General features: G+C 33.5%; 1 long non-coding RNA gene and 1 pseudogene across 1 annotated transcript; one reads left to right on the forward strand and one right to left on the reverse strand.

The window, feature by feature from the left end:
• Positions 1-1,983: 1,983 nt before the first annotated feature.
• Positions 1,984-8,574, reverse strand: LOC108301508. The gene is made up of 2 exons (XR_001823904.1): positions 7,656-8,574; positions 1,984-5,549 (listed from the first exon to the last, which is right to left on the reverse strand). It is a non-coding gene; the product is annotated as an uncharacterized LOC108301508 (long non-coding RNA).
• LOC108301507 lies at positions 5,570-6,832 on the forward strand (annotated as a pseudogene).
• Positions 8,575-17,944: the final 9,370 nt, after the last annotated feature.

Raw genomic sequence — 17,944 nt, forward strand, 5'->3', positions numbered from 1 at the left:
GGTAAGGTAGTCTAAGGTCACGGCCTCTTATTAAAGCAATAATGTGGAGAGTTTAATAAAACAGAATTTTAATCAGATTATAAATACCAGTAGTTGTCTCTCTTTCAACCCTGAGTGTTCACTTGGATTTTAAAACTGTTTTAATTGAGAAATATGAACACTGTCCTGACTTGCCTACCAGAACAAGAGAAACATATTTTTTTCATCTTAGCGTACCTCTGTACAAGTTTTTGCATTCAAATACACATAACCAAAATGTGGAGAGTGTTTGTTCCTCACATAATGGTCATTCCACCTTGTGTGTGCACACACATATTAAAAATATAACTTCTGTATAAATTATATTAACCGTTTCTATGTCTACCTTTAAAGACATGTGCATGCTTGCATTTCCATTTTTGGATGGTGGGCATTTAATTACAATTTTAGATTTATGGCCCACCACAAGGGAAATAATATAGCTAAAAAAGGAAAAGGAAAAGATTCTGAGCTTAATTTCTGGGTGATGTAATAATAGGCACAACACATCCCCCATGACAAGTGTTTATTTATACAACAAACCTTTGCATGTACCCTTAAACCTAAAATAAAATTTTTTTAAAAAAAGATTCTGATTTCAATATTAGGACGTTAATGTTTCTTCCTTAAGTTACAATCTAGAGGAAGATGCTACTATAGTTTTTGCTTTATTATTATATTTGTATTTTAATACTTTATTATAAAATATATTTTGATTATGATCATTTATTTTAATTAAAAACCTCAGTAACAAAGTCATCACAATTTCATTAATGCCAGTGATATACTAAAGTCTCTGCAAGTGTTGAGAAGTGCTTACAATGAGGAGCAACATATATGTTGTTGATTATCAAAGGCTATGGGTAAAAAAGCAAGGAATGCTCTAGAAGGGTGAAAAAGCGGGCTGGAAGTAGAAAGACTCTCACCACTTAGATAAGGGTCCCTATTATATTTTTAAACCAAAAACAACAATTGTTATATACATTCATTCTTAAATACCATCTAGTAAACACACATTTTTAATCACAATGATTGGATTCTATCACTCTCCACAAACCCTTCTGTAACTTTTAAAAACTCAAGATAGGAATTATGTAATTCATGTTTATCCTGCCTACGAAACAAATAATGAAATGGTATCAATGGAGCATAGAGAATACTTTGATTTGTGTTGATATGTTAAAAACAAGCAAACAAACAAAAAACCTATTGATTTTTATTTTAGGGCAGACAGTGGAACAAAGTTGCAAAATAATACACGCCATAAACCTTTGCACAGCAGTGCTGATGTGATTTTAACACATGCCTGTATTATAAAAGGGATGTTAAGCTTGAATATGAAATGTCAAAAATAGCTTATTCAATTAAAAAGACTGTTTTGGGAGGTGAACATTAAACATGAAACAAATACCCTTGGGTGAGTTGACAGGTAGTTAAAGAAATTATAGCAAAATAGTGGACTCCAGAGTGCTGAAGAGGTAATCAGTACAATGCCTGGGGTGAAATGGTTAGGAAGTAGACTGTGATGTCTACTGACAGAAAGATGATCGATGGTAGGAGATATTTGGCACTCAAATTAGACAATAATGTGGCTCTTCCTGTCAAAGCAGTACAATAAAATACCAGCTTTCACCTCAACTCCTGGAGAATACGATAATGTTTTTAGCAAGAGTTCAAAAGGAGCAGTGATTCAGGTTTTAGAGAGAGTTGCCATGTGAAGCAAACAAGCAAAACAATTGCAGGTTTAACAAATTAAACAAGTAGCCAACATTCGGAAAATTATATTGCGGAAAAGAAAACCTTCTTCAAATTTGCAGGATAAAGTCTCTGAAATTGTTGAAAAAGACTGAAAATGAGAAGCTACAAATATGTTCATTATCAAACAATGGTCACGGATAAAAAGCAAGGAGTGCTCAAGAACGGAAGAAAAACAAAATAGAAGAGACAGACTAACACCACGTGGATAAAGAGACTTTACTATATTTTTAAATTATAAATAGTAATTATTATTTATATATATTCATTCATAAATACTGTATAAGTAAACATATATTTTAATCGCAGTGTTTGAATTTCATTATTCTCAAAAAAAAAAAAAAAAAAAAAAAAGTCTCCAAAAAGCCGTAAACTTTGAAAGCCTAAAATGTAGGAGTTCTTCCGGGTACTTATTTCATAGTTAAATGGATCTTACCAGATTATTAGCAACAAGAATTCAGTGCTTATTTCACAATTAAAATTATAGTTAAAATATTTAGTAGCAGGACATCCACTTTCAATGTGGGTGGGTACCATCCAACTGGTCTGGGGTATGGATAAAACAAAATTGCATAGGAAAGCTCTCTCTCCCCTGGCCCTAAGACATCCTCACTCTGCTGCTTTTGGACATAAGCACTCCAGGTTCTCTGGTCTTTGGATTCCAGCAGTTGCACCAGTGGCGTCCGAGTTCTCAGGCCTTTGGTCTCTGACTGAGTTATACCATCAGTCATCCATCATCCCTGGTTCTGAAGCTTTAAGACTTGCAGAGAGCTACACTACCCACTTCCCTGGTTATCCAGCTTGCAGACAACCTGTTCTGGAACTTCTCAGCCTCCAAAATCACATGGTCCAATTCCTCTAATAAATGGTGAGATCCATATGTCTCTCTCTTTCTCTTTCTCTTTGTGTGTATGTATATGATGTATATGTATATGTATATGTATACATAGGTTCTGTCTGAGAGAACCCAGACTAAACACATCACTAAACCATATTATCAAGATAAAATTGGATAATGTATGTACAATGCTGAACACAGAATCTTGTATTTAAAAACATATTCAGCATTGAGTTACTGCAACTGTTGTCATTGATGTCTCTTCTCCTAAAATGAGATGCTATCACTTGTAAAATTATTTTAAAAGATATATTTTTAAATGAAGAAGGCTTTTTATATGTCAAATAATTTACTTTAGATGTTTAAAATAGTATAGCTCAAAAACTGTTGGCTCATAACAACTTCTACTGAGTATGTAAGAAAATGGTTTTGAATTTCAATCTTTTTTTTTTTTAAAAAAAGATGCATGAATGTATTCAAAATTTACATGAGCACTCAGCTACATATATTTCCAAACTCCATAAACTGATTAATTAAAACAGGTCCTCTAGCCAGGAAGACAAGCACATGAATACAACATTCTTTCTTTTATCAATTCTACTGAAATAGCTAATGTAGCACATAATAATTTTTATATATAAGAGTGAAGGTGGTTTCTATGTCCAATTAGCAATAATTGTGCCTCAGATAATCTTCATTGACTATAATACTGCCACTCTGAAAAGCTGTCTATATCCAAATATTAATTTAATTTGGCAAAAAATAATCAGGCTTAGGAAGTATTCTAGAACAGGACAGTTAAATAATATAATATTTTCTATAATGTTTCATTTTCTTCTTATTCTCAAAATCTCATGACAATAAACATGAGATTGTTTTTCTATCCCAAGAAGTATAAATTTTACAAACATAAAAGGTATGTCTCCCTTCAATATTTCCTCTTAATGCTGAGTGCAAAATTGGTTGCAGAAAGAAAATTGCTGACATTAAGCTAGGATCTGACTTGGCAACTGATTGCAACATATTTCTATATGATGCTGTGGGATGTACTGAGAAAAGGATGTTTTAGACCCAGAGAGACTGTTGCTCTGTTCCCAGGGAAATGGAAAAAAAAAAAAAAAAAAAACGAATCTTGAGCTCTAGTTCTCGACTTACAGAACATGGAAATAAAGAAACAATTTTCTGTTCATGTCTATACTTCAGTTAGTGCAGCAACATCATCTGCTTTGCATCATTTCATCAATTAAGGAAGGTCTTATGATAGCATACTTCAACTCTTAAATATTAGACAATAGGTTTATTCACAAAGTATTTTTATAAACATATGTTTTCGGCATAAAGCTTATTTCTCCAAAATAATGCTTCCCATATTTCATCTACTTCGATTTTTCAATCATATTTAGTATTAACAAATAACAATGTATACTTCACTACTGATACTTGCTAACTGAATTACACTTCTGATTATCTTTTTTTTTTTTTTTTTTCAAATGACATACTGAAAGTTGTGATTGGTTATTTGGGTTGTAAGGATTGAAAACATACATTGATTATATAAATTTGTGAAGATTTTATCACAAGCATCATAGGGAATAAACAACATCAACTATCCTACAGGTAAACCTAATAAAGGCCTAATTGCCTCTAAAGTCAAAACAATACTTCTTTGTGCTCAAAAGCTGTTCACGTAGTTGATGCTGCATTGATGTTGTCTATAGAGATTCTAGTTTTCTCCGCATTTTCTCTATTTTTCAATTTCCTTTCTTTTCACTTAGCTCTATTCTTGCTTAACAGAAGTCATGGCCTTTTGTAAGCAGATAATTTGCATGTTATAAGCATTCTTCCCAAGCTACTGCCCATCACCACGTGGTGGCTATTCCCAGTCTCTGTTCCTAGAACACTTGTCATCTCACTTTAAATTCTCTCTATTCTCCATAGTCCTCACTTATCTAATTCCTATAATCTTTTTACTCAAACCCTTCAACTTATATACAGTTTTCTGTCCCTCAGGTTTTAAGCTTAATGCATCATCTTAATTCATCTTTTGGCATCTATTTCTGCTACATGCTGCTCTCTTTCTCCTCTATCTTACATCTCAATCACCCAGAATATGCTGTATTTCAAGATATCACTAGTCTGTATCAGGCATTGTTATTAGCAAAAAGATACAGCCCTTCCTATAGAAAAGCTCCTGCCTTCACCACATTTGCATTAATAGCTCTGATTAGTCCACTTAAAACCGTTGTTCCTGTCATGCAGAACTCTATTGGCAAGCCACACAACATCCAGCCAGTAGGTTAGCAGCTCCTTAGCTTCAAGGCACACATGTTGATTCATGGACTTTGGGTTGAATGGTAAGATTTGTCTTCAACTTTTCTCATGGGAAACAGACACAACCTAAATAGAAAAACCCTATATCTTCCTTCCCAAGCAAATAATTCGATAATAAACAACAGCTTCCACTAAAATAGAATGAAATGGTTGCTTTAATACATAATAAAGAGTATGTGTTATTTTCCTTAATTTTCTTTTAAAAATGCATCCTAACATTGCTTCAGTTTGGTTTTCTAGAGTATCCTGCATAAATGGACACAAACAACATTCATTCTGCTATGTGGACTGAGGAGATGCAAACGATGTCTTCAGTGCATGCCCAGATATTTCCACATGCTCAACCTGCCAATTAGCTTCCAGTAAAACACGTTTCTTTGTTCATAACTAGGAGATCTCTCATTTTCATAGCTCTGCAGTGACATGATGGCATACTAAATAGAAGTAAAAGGTTTATATGGAACTGTAATGTAAATATTATTCACATATTGGAATCCCGTAAACAGTATTAATATTTTTCCTGTGAAGCTTTTAAATTCTTATATTCTGTAAAGCACAATTTAAGCATTCACAAATTGGATTTATTTGTGGTAAGAGTACATTTTACCTGATATCCCTCCATCTAAGATGGGTCAGCCGGGAACTCTGAACCTCAATAAGGAGATCGTGAAAATGAGAAACGAAATGAAGAGAATTTGAGTTTCGGTAATCTGAAAACCTGTCAGGAGTGTTGGCAGACTGAAGTCAAAAAAGGGTACTGAAGATGCATTGTGAAAAAACCAAAGGCGGGCGCAAGCATTGCTTGAGGAAATCCATGCCACGAAGGAATTGAAAACTGATCTGCTCTTGGTGATATCAACTTCGAAAAAATCTGCAAAAAGCCAGATTCTACTGCAACTGAAAGAGTAATTGCCAGACTGGCAGCACATCCTCTTCTGAAGAAAAAGATAGATGTGTTAAAAGCTGCTATCCAAGCCTTTAAAGATGCAAGACAAAACGTTGCTGAAGTTGAGTCATCAAATAATGCTTCAGAGGACAATCATTCTAAGAATACTTTGTATTCAAATGATAATGGAAGTAATTTGCAGCATGAAGGAACTATTATCAGTGAGCAAAAAGTGAAAGAAACCAAAATACTGGCAAAGAAACTAATATATAATTCAAATGAAAAAGCCAGGATGGAACATGGACCTAAAGCAGTGAGTATTCCAAATTCTCCATCAATGTCTTCAGAAAAGGATTCTGTAGTTTCCATTGAGTCCCAGAAGACACTTGCTGACCCAAAACTGAAAACACTAAGACAAACAAACAAACAAACAAAGGATCTGATAGCTCACTCTGTGGTAACAGTGATGGCAGAGAAGAATTATGTGAAGAGGAGGAGCACTTTGATGATGATAGCACAAAAGAAAAGTTTTACAAACAGTCTTCCCTGTATGAAGTTAGTAATAATGATGATGGCTTCTTCACTGGGCAACTCAGATGGACACGAAAGAAGGAAAGTAGTTGTCATTCTTCAGTTAAGAAACAAAAAAAAAACTTTAAAAAAATGTTACTTGAAGATACAGGTGAAACTCATGGGGTTACAAGTAATGACAAAACCAAGCCAAGTACAAAATCCAGAAAGTTAGAATCAGTGTTCTATTAGGATCTAAAAGCTCTAGAAGACATTATGAAGAAGAGGTTCCAAAAACCAGATCCCTGTATTTACCACAGAATGAAACTCAGATCAAGAATCAGTTTAATAAGAAGCTACAAAGAAGACCTAAAAATACAAAACAGCAATTGCAGCTTCCTCTTCATCCTTCTTGGGAAGTAAGCAGAAGGCAAAAAGAACAGCAATCTAACATTGCTGTGTTTCAAGAGAAAAAAATTACCTTTGATGAATAATTAGTGCCTTTTTCTGTAAACTTTTCCATCTAATTTTTTTTTTTTTTTAAATACAGGGTCTCACTCTGTTGCCCAGGCTAGAGTACAATAGTGCAATCACAGCTCACTGCAGCCTCCAACTCCTGGGCTCAAGTGATGTGATCCTCCCACCTCTGCCTTCCAAAGGGCTGGGACTACAGGTGCATGCACCACCATGTCCCACTTTCTGACCCCACGCCATGTGGCTATTACTTAAACTTTTATTTGAATAAGTATCTTAGGGGGCATTATAGAATGTTTTTGTATTTCCTTTTTTTAAAGTAAATTCAAGTTATGCCTACCTAAGCTTTTCACAAATCTAGTATGTACTTAAATTGATTTTTAATAATATACTTCAGTTTCCCCTATGAAGTAATTTGGGGACTATAGTGGTTTCATATTTTCTCTTTAGTGTTTATCATGAAGTGTACTTCACTGCTTCAGCTCTGTTTCCTTAAAAATAAAGATCAATGTATGTTTAAAATAATAATGGAAACATAGGAAATCATAGCTATTTAAACCAGATCACCCTTGTTAAAAATCATTCTTGTTAGCAAACTAAAATAGTAAATTACATTATGGATGTACAGATAATTAAATGAATACTAATCTTATAATAGTTTTAAGTACTTGTGATCATGTACGTTTAGATTCTAAAATAGTTATCTAGGACAATTTGGGGATTCTTAATTATATTTTAGCTACTTAAGCAAATTTTTTAAATGTAACAATACAACCAATAATTTGTTTTATCTTTCACTGCATATAAATATTTCCATTAAATCATAAAAAGACTATATTTTACCTATAAGAGATTGAGAAATATTTACGTGTGTGTGTGTGTGTGTGTGTGTGTGTATTTTATCATATTTCCCTTGAGACTAATAGTGAAGGCAAAGTTCTAAAACTGAATCTGCCAAAATGGGATTATATGGGTGAGCAATTTATTTGGATGAACAGTTCTGCAAGATGAGGTGGAGGAAGCAGGAATAGACAGAGAGCTTTCAGTCACAATATTTGTAAACTTTATGAAGGAGGAAAGAAAATAAGGAGGGTTAGGCAAAATGAGTTTCCGACAGTAGCACAGTTCTTAATGTATTTTTGCAGGCCAATGGAGAGTTATCAAGCCACATTTTTCCTCCATTTCGAGCAGGAACGGGCCTGCAGGGCACCTCACTATGCTTTGTCATTGCCTGAAAACAGCTATGAGAAGGGGATTTTGGAATACAGGTAATGATGGATATGAAGGGGAACCCCAGGAGCTGTCAATCAACTGTGATAGTCACTAGGGGAGATGTACATGAAGCAGTCTCATGGCAGCTACAAGCCCTGACCTCTCATTTCATACTAAAGCAAAATATCAGTTTATTATGAAGACCATAGGGCTCCCTAGTTGCTATAAACCAGTTGCTATGGTCTGAATGTGTCCCTCAAAATTCATGTGTTAGAAAATTAATCCCCTATGCAACAGTGAGAGGAGATGAAATCCTTTGCGAAGTGGTTATGTCATCATGATGGCACCCTCATGAATGAATTAATGTTACCACAAAAAGGCTTGACAGAGAAAGCTTGGTCCCTATTCCTGCCTTCGGATCCTTCCGTCATGAGAAGATACAGTATTTTTTCCCTCCAGTGGATGCAGCAACAAACTGCTGTCTTAGACTCAAACACTGAATGCAGGTGACTTCATCTTGAATTTCCAGCCTGCAGAACTGTGAGAAACCAAATTCTGTTCTTTATCAATGACGAGGTAGCAAATATTTTGTAATAGTACCACAAACAGATTGATGCAGCAATTGTGAGGAAATGATTTCTGTAACAATTAACATAACATAATGCATCATTTTATAGGTTAAATAGTCTATAAAGTAATTTATTTATTTGGAGATTCTACTAATCTGCCTGTCCCTGATAATTAAAGATGTTGAGTTTGTATATTTTTTTAGTGTATCTTTTGACTATTTGCATATCTTCTTTGAAGAAATGTCTGTTCAAATCCTTTGCCCATTCTTTAATCAGATTATGTGTGTTTTGCTATTAAATTGTAGAAATTTCTTATATATTTTGAAAATTAACCGATTACCAGATATATGGATTGCAAATATTTTCTCTGGTTTTATAGATTGCCTTTTCATTCTGTTGATTATATCCTTAGCTGTGCAGAAGTTTGCTTGGCTTTTGTTTTCCTTGTTTGTTTTTAGTCTGATATAGTCCAACTTGCGTATTTTTTGCCTCTGTTTCCTGTGCTTTTAATGTCATATTTTAATGCCTTGCGTATTTTAATGCCTCTGTTTGCTTGGCTTTTGTTTTCCTTGTTTGTTTTTAGTCTGATATAGTCCAACTTGCGTATTTTTTGCCTCTGTTTCCTGTGCTTTTAATGTCATATCCAAAAAGTCACTGCAAATAGTAATATCAAAAAGATATTACTGAGGATTTTGATTTTCAAAAAAAACAAAAGATAAATGGTGATGATGTGAGGAAACTGGAACCCCTGGACACTGTCCATTGAGAATGTACGAGGATACAGCAACTATGAAAACAGTATGGAGGTTCCTCCAAAAGCTAAAAGCAGAATTACCATGTGATTCAGCAAGCTCATTTCTGGATATATATCCAAAACAATTAAAATCAGGATCTTGTAGAAACACCTGCACTCCCATGGTTATGGCATCATTTTTCATAGTAGTCAAGATACGGAAATGACTCATGTCTAAGCACATTGACAGATAAATGGATAGAGAAATTGAAGTATATACACACAATAAAATATGTTTCAGTCTTTAGAAGAAATTCTTGCCATTTGTGACAACATTGATAAAACTGGGGGATTTTATGCTTAGAGAAAAAAGCCAGTCAGAGAAGGACAAATATTGTATAATTCCACTTATATGAGGTATCTGTAATAGTCAAACTCACAGAAGCAGAGAATACTATCATAGTTGCCAAAGGCTGCGTTATGGGGTAATGGGAATTTTTTCAAGGAATAGGAACTTTGTTATGCAAGATATATACATTTTAGAGAGCTACTGTTCAATATAGTGCCAATAGTTAATACTCTAATATTGTGTATATCAAAATTTGTTGAGGAGGTCTCATATTCAGTCTTCTTAGCACATACATACACGCACAAAGGGTTAAAAATAAATTTCAGGGGCTCTTGCATATGTTTATGTGAATCATATCCAAGTGAATGTGGTAACAGTATCCAGGGTGTTTGCATATGTTTGAACTCATTAAAGTATACACATTAAATATGTGCAGGTCTCTGTACAGAAATTACACTTCAAATAACTGTTAATAAAGTGCCCCTTAATATCATTGAAAGTGCATTAACTGAAAATATAAACTTTAGAAAACATACTAATGGCATGCGGTCATTAGTTGGTTTAATTTCTTAGGGTGATAACATCTCTCTCCTTAAATTCAGTACATAAGAATTGAAGAGCAGCTTCAGTTAGATAATGTTCACCTTATTTTGTTATATTTTATATATAATGTGTTCAAAAACCCAGAATTAGAATTTAAAGAATTTTAGAATATTTTCTCAATTATTGACAGAATTATAGATACATTTTTTTCTGATAGATTATTTTCAGCCATTGCTCAGACTATCCCAGAGATCGAGAGAGGTCTCAATAACTTATGAAGCATCATTATGTATTAGATATACTATGGTTAAAATGCCAGCTCTTCAATTTTTCCTTTATTTAAAAAGGGTTTCAGGAACACACTGTTGTGACAGCCCTCTTTTTTTGCAAAGAATAGAATCTGCCAACCTTATTCTCAAATTTTAAACCTAGAACTGTATCCAAAAGCCACGTATAAAGTCATTTATTATGGGTTTTACTTGTCTCATGCTAAATGCCACACTGTAGTTTTGGAGTCTAGGGTTTCCATCAAGACATTTTCATTAAGCTTATACTAAAATGCGGTTTTCTCACTGAATTTTATTCAGCAAGTTTGTAAATCTCAAGTGCATAGCTTTCTGTAAGTTATTAATCAAAAATTAACTTTATATATGTGAATATGTCTACAGTATATAATTATATACTCTAAATTCTAAATTCCTGAAATCAAATACTGGTTTTGTTATTAAGTGAATTGCCTAGTTCCTTTGGTAAGGACATTTGTATGTTTCTAAACTGAACATTTCATTTTGTTATGTGTATCAGTTAAGATGACCTATAATATACTGCAGAAATAAATAACTTTCAAATCTAAAACCAGTTCAGTCTCTATAATAGATTTGCAAGGAGACTTAGTCATTTAGGAAGACAGCCAATGAAAGCTCCGTCACATTTCATGTCAATATAGCTCATAAGGGACCATGGGAAGGCCCTGAAAAAATTCCTTCTATTCAAATGACATTGGTCAAAACAAGTAAGGGGCTTCATCTACCTTTAAGCAGGGTGAAATACTGCCATTTTATTATTTCTATAGTAGGAGAAAAACAAAAGTATTTATGAGCAGCCTAGTAACTATATCATTGATAACATTTTTATTCATAATAGTGCCAGTAATACAACTCAGAAGTATATTATTTTTTTCAATTCAAACATTGTATATCCATTGATTAATCCTTGTGAGTATATTTATTCAACCAAGTATATAGCACATAATACTGGTTTGATATTTTCTATGCGCACATCAGAATCTCATGGGATGTTGTCAAATGTTATAATAAAATTAATAAGCTCAAAGCCCATGCATGACATTTAATCTATTTCTAAAGAATGCCATTATGAAACTTAGGAAATATAGTCATCCCTGTTATCCACAGAGGATACATTCCAAGCCCCCCAGTGGATGCCTGAAACCGTAAGTAGTTCAAACCTTCTATACATTGTAATATGTCCTTTTTTTTTTCCATACATACATACCTATGGCAGCATTTAATTTATAAATTGGATGCAATAAGAAATTAACAACAATGAAAATGATAAAATAGAACAATTAAAATTTACTGTAATAAAAGTAGATGAATGCAGTCTCTTTTACAGCCTCTCATACTATCTTGTTATATTCGCTCCTGTTTTTAGACCTCAGTTGAATGCTAGTAACTGAAACCAGGGAGAACAGCCATGTACCAAGGGTTGCAGGGGCAGGAATTAAACATGCTTTCTTTATTCTGAAGTTTTCAAAATTCTAATAATTGAGTAACTTTACTATTCTTTCCCTGTGTGACTTCAGGGAAATAATTATTCAATCTCTTTGTATCCAAGATTCAGAGACACAATAGCAATGATAAAACTGCTCTAATCGCTGGTTGATGTGAGGATTAAATTAGACAATGCGTGTAAATTCCTTAAATTGATCTCACACAGAATGTGTTAACCAATACTCTGTATGAAGTGAATGATATCATACATATTATTATGCAAACTCCTCTTTGGCATATACAAGCTTCAGGTAAATACATGCAATCTAAGTTATCTTTTAATATCTTTTAATATTTTTCCATCATAGGAATACAAAAACTATTCTACCAATTCCCTACTGAAGACCTTCATGTTTAGTTTTGATTCTTTTGCCACCATAAAAGATGCTGTGAAACATTCTTATATATCCAGCATGACATATCAATGCCATTAATTCCATAGGATAGATTCTTTTTAAAAATATTTTAACTTTTATTTTAGGTTAAAGGGTGGATTCTTAATCTAGATGCTGTGACTAGCATATATGTATACTTTTGTGCTATGAAAATATCAAGATTTTATTTTCTCCAAGTGTAGTAACTTACAGTTGCACTAAAATACAAGATTTTCCAAGTTCATTACAATTCCCTAAGAGATACTATATACTAAAATGTTAAAAAATTATGTATAACATTTATATTCATAAACATTACAATTTTGCCAGAAAGCCCAGCACAGTGCCTAGAATGTATAATTCCACAGTATATTTTAGTTAAAATATAATTATGCCAATTGAGAGATATATAATATTAGTAATAAACACTGAAATTACAAATATACTGCTTCTGATATTATCGGGACTAACAAAAACAAACTTGGTTGAATGTTATAAAACAGGTTATACATTAAAACATTATTATTAGCTATTACCCACTACTATTTTTCAAAATTCTGTTACTGATTTAACTCACTTGCTAGATTAATGCAATCATCTCATTCAAGATGATAAAATTATTTTTCCCTCTTATTTTATATTTTTCTATATCTATGGCAAACACCTTAAACCAAAATTTAAAGTGAATATATTATAAAAGAATTAGTATAAAAATAAAAGCTATTCAAAAGACATATATGTCTATTTTCTAAAGGTACATTTCTAATTTCCAAAGGTACATTCAGCACATTTTTAAAAGGTTAATTCTTTTTCAATCAAGGCTGTATTGTAGATAAACGTAGACCCAGATGTCTATCAAACACATGCAGTATTTTTTAAAATATATACAGTTATTAGTGTACTATTCCACAGAAATATTACTACTAAAAATTCTCAACACTGGTGAATTCTGGAGGAAAATACTGAAAATTTTAAAGAGATAAATTTATATGCCTGAAAATGAATGATATATTTATTTTACTTCAATCATATGGCACACAACAAAACTTTCTGGACAAAGGAAACACATAAATTTCATAAGGATGTATAACAGAATAAATGGTTAAATGCTGAAATTTTACATTTTATAGAATATACTTATTGTCATCATGCTATTTTACATATATATAAGCAGTCAAAATATACAAGATGAGCTCTGCGGAAAAAAGTAAAATTGTCAACATTTTCTTTTTGACCTTTGCATTTCTTTTTCAATCAAATACTTTCAGCTGTTCTGATGATTATTAGAACATTTAGAAAAGTACTCAAATATTATCACTAAGTACTCAACTCCAAACTCTAGTCTTTTTTTTCTTTTCACCAGCAAGTAGGAATAGTTCCGTTTCCAATAATTGTGGACAGTATCAGAAGAGAGCTCATCCAAGCATCTTGTTTATGGGAACATCATAAATTGAGTAATCCTTCTGAGTCAGTACTTGACATTCATTTCTAAGAATAGTTGTTACGGGACTGTCATCAGCCTCCACAGGAGATATTTAGGCAAATCATCTGGCATAAAGTGATGTATTGGGGAAAAAAAAAAAAAAAAAAAAAACCAAAAAAAAAAAATAAAAGAAAAATTACAAAAGAGCCTGAAGAAGAGGAAGTAGTGAAACTATTTTGTGGTCAGAAATATGAGTCAATGTTTCAGCACTTTTTGTTCTGCTATAACGAAATATTTGAGACTGTAAAATTTTATAAAGAATAGAGACTTATTTTTTATAGTTCTAGGAGCTGGGAAGTCCAAGATCAAATCACTAGAATATGTGGTATCTGGTAAGTCCCGGTCTCCACTTCCTAGATGGTGTCTTGCTGCATCTTGCGGAGAGGAGGAACACAGTTTCTCAAATGACAGCAGAGGGGAAGAACCAAGAAAGAGAAATCACTTCTAAATGTCCTTTTTTTGTAAAGGCATTAAACTCACTCTTGAGGTAGAAACTCCTATAGCCTCATTACCTCTTAAAAGTTCCACCTGTCAGCCAGGCACAGAGGCTCACTCACACCTGTCATCCCAGCACTTTGGGAGGCAGAGGAGGGCGGATCACAAGGTCAGGAGATTGAGACCATCCTGGCCAACATGGCGAAACCTCGTCTCTACCACTAACACAAAAATTAGCTGGCCGTGGTGGTGCATGCCTGTAATCCCAGTTACTCAGGAAGCTAAGGCAGGAGAATCTCTTGAACCAGGGAGTTGGAGGTTGCAGTGAGCCAAGATCGCGCCACTGCACTCCAGCCTGGTGACAGCACGAGGCTCCGTGTTAAAGAAAAAAAGAAAAAGAAAAAGAAAAGTGGCACCTCTCAATACCATTGATTTCAGAATTAAATATTGAAATGAGTTTTGCAGAGGAAAAATATTTAAACTATAGCAGGTGGGTACTTGAAAATATCATAGGAATAATAATCCTGTTTCAAGGTCTGAGACGTGGGTCTGCCAGGTCTGAGATGTGGTTCTCCTACTTATGCAATTTTTGAAACAAAATTAAATTTTCTGTAACAGTGTTCTGTTGTAATAATGGAGGTGTGTCAGAGTCTCAGATCTTTAAAGACAGTTTGAATTGGTGGTATAAGTCTTTGTCTTTAAAATCAAACTCTTTTGAATCTCTAGTCACTCATAGTTAATTACAAATAGTGACAAACGTGGAGACAAGATGTTGATGCTGTGAAGAAAGATTCATATTACAGATTCTTTGTGCCAAAATGATAGTTTAAACTACTATGCAGTTGGATTAATGGGGTGACAAAAGCTAATCAAGACTCTGCGACTTTGTTTTATGGCATCACACGAAATATGAAAATTTGATTATTGATTACTGAACTGTAATAATAGTGCTTCCCATGACTAACCAAGAGCATCAAAATCATAAAAATCGCATTTAGGTGCCGTGAAATGATGAACATAAAGGGCTAACATTGTAAAGGCAGGGATTACTCAAAGCCTGTGAGAGTCTTCAGCTCAGGTTTTTCTATCTTGAAATGAACAGAGCATAGGATAACACAGAATATAAAACAGAAATTCCCCTGGGGAATCAGCTAAGTCAAATCCATTAGTTTGTTCAATTGACCCTATTTTCCTACATAAATCACTTGTAATATCACCAGACACATTCTGCATGAGACAATCTTGACTAGAAGTAAAAGTGCTACAGTAGCTCTCAGTATGTCCAAAGTTAACATTTTCTGGGCATGTACATTATGGACATACTCTTGTGATGAAAATGGACTTTTTAACACAGGTATTTTGTATCATATTCTGTGCTAAAAAAAAAAACTTACCATTTTTTCCTTCTCATTGGTTATGTGTGTACAATGGCGTTTTCTTAATGATAGAATAAATTATAAAATTGATCTGAGAACATCTAATCCTTGCTTCTATAGAAATCTACTCCACCAAATCTCCATGACAAAAAGAATGGGCCTACAGGATTTAATAAGGCATTCAGTTTAAGAGAAAATACAATTTTTCTAAGTGAATTATTTTTCAGTGAATATATCTTTGAAAGCACTATCAGTTCACATTTCTATGAGCTGTTAGATGTAACATTAAAGAAATGTCTGAAAATAAAGCTGTTAAACTACACAGACATAATAGTTCAAAATTTCTTAAAGCATAGTATAGGTTGAATCCTAAAAACATAGAAGACCTCATTTCAAATCTTCTAAAGAAAATATGGGCATCTTTCGTAATTTAGGCATAGCACTTGTCAGTTACTAGACATAAATTACCTCATTGCATTGGATTTCCTAAAGGAGTTAAGACTTGAGATAGAACGCTCAATTAGCCATTGGACCAGCTTTTTTGTACCTAAGGAAAATCAGAAAAAAAAACTTCGAAAAATCTATCTGTTTATAAAAAAAAAAAAAAAAAAAAAAAAAAAAAAATTCTCTACTTTGCCTTAAAAATAAAATGTAATAAGCTATCCCTGAAATTTAAGAAGATAAATTACATGCATAATATTGCTCCATCACAAGTAACTGCATTCCACTGATTCTTGGCAAGGAGAAGAGTAGACCGACTATATCCAGGGAAGATACTACTTGAGAAAAGACATTTTAAATCTCTATACTTTGCTAATCCTATACAATCTTAACATCATTTACTGATAATTTTTATAAGAGGTGTTTCCTGCATAAACTCTGGTAACAAAATTCAATCACTTCATAGTCAATTTATATTGAACACCAAGAAAAAGTATTAGAATAATGTCATTGCCTCCTATAGGTGAAAAGACTGAGACCTGAAGGCATCACATTTTAATGTGATGATTCTTTTGAAAAAAAGAATTATTTGTAGCTTTCTGACTTCTAGATATGGAATAGCAAAAACATCATGCTTCTAAAAGCATGTTAGAAATTCTGTTTTAAGTTAGAAATCAGTTAAACAGAATGAAGCTTTATTATAGCATCAATATTTTGGGCATATCATAGATTGATCTTGAAACTTTAATGCTTTTACTTTAGATTAACTCAACATCAGGTTTTTGTTTTCTATTTATCTATATATCCACATGTTTATTTTTATGTGTGTGTATATATATATACACAGATGGACAGACTTATTACAAGGTTTACATAACCGTGGCAGCTTATTAAGCAAGGAAGAGGTCCACAGGGCAGGCAGTAAGAAAAGGAAGATCAGGAGTAGATTAAAACTCCATAGGCATGAGCTGACACCTGTTTCCCACAGGCAGCAATCAAGAAGGAAGATCCAGGGGAAAGAGAACAACTGCATATCCACAAGCTCTTTTGATGTCCGCTTCCAGGAAATGACTAAAACTTCTTTTAAAGGCTTTATAATGTTTTAATTTAGGCAAACTCAAAAACAATTTCCTTTTATTTAACTCAAGTAAACTGATTATAGACTTTAATTTTATCTGCACAATTATTTCACAGCAGCGCTAGAATTTGTGCTAGGCTGAACTGAGTTGTCCAGATGGTTTTCTGGTCTACAGTGTTGGCAGGGTTCTGGACTGAAAAAATAATTCTATCTGTAGCCTTAACACAACATATTGGTGTAGGTTTCTTGTTTTATGTCGCCATGGAATATCTACATGTGGTATCTTATCCTCTTGATACTCTAAGTGATCTTCACTTCAGTTGTATAGCTTTGGCCTCCTTATAACATGGGAGGTGAGCTGAGTGTCTTGAAAGGAAAGTGGAAAGTACTGGTCCTATTAAGTCCTTGGCTTGATATGTTACCTCTATCACATTCTTTTAATCAACATGGTACTCAAGGTCAGTTCAAATTCAAGGTGGTGAAGAGAATAGACTCTGCTTCTTTAAAGGGAGAGCATGCATGTAAAGGGATTGAGGGAAGCACTGGAATCCATATTTGTAGGAAACCACATTATACCTTCTGTCTTAAACAAGCCACAATACTCCCACATGCAAAATACACGTGTCTTCTTTCTCAATAACCCAGTACTTCATCCAATTGCAATATAATGATGTACACCGTATCTGGATACAGATGAGTCCCTTTGGGAATGTTTATTCTTTTTCTGGAAACCTGTAAAGTCAAGTCCA

Source organism: Cebus imitator, unplaced genomic scaffold (genome assembly GCF_001604975.1).
Source record: "Cebus imitator isolate Cc_AM_T3 unplaced genomic scaffold, Cebus_imitator-1.0 Scaffold35, whole genome shotgun sequence".
In the NCBI taxonomy this organism is placed as follows: Eukaryota; Metazoa; Chordata; class Mammalia; order Primates; family Cebidae; genus Cebus; species Cebus imitator.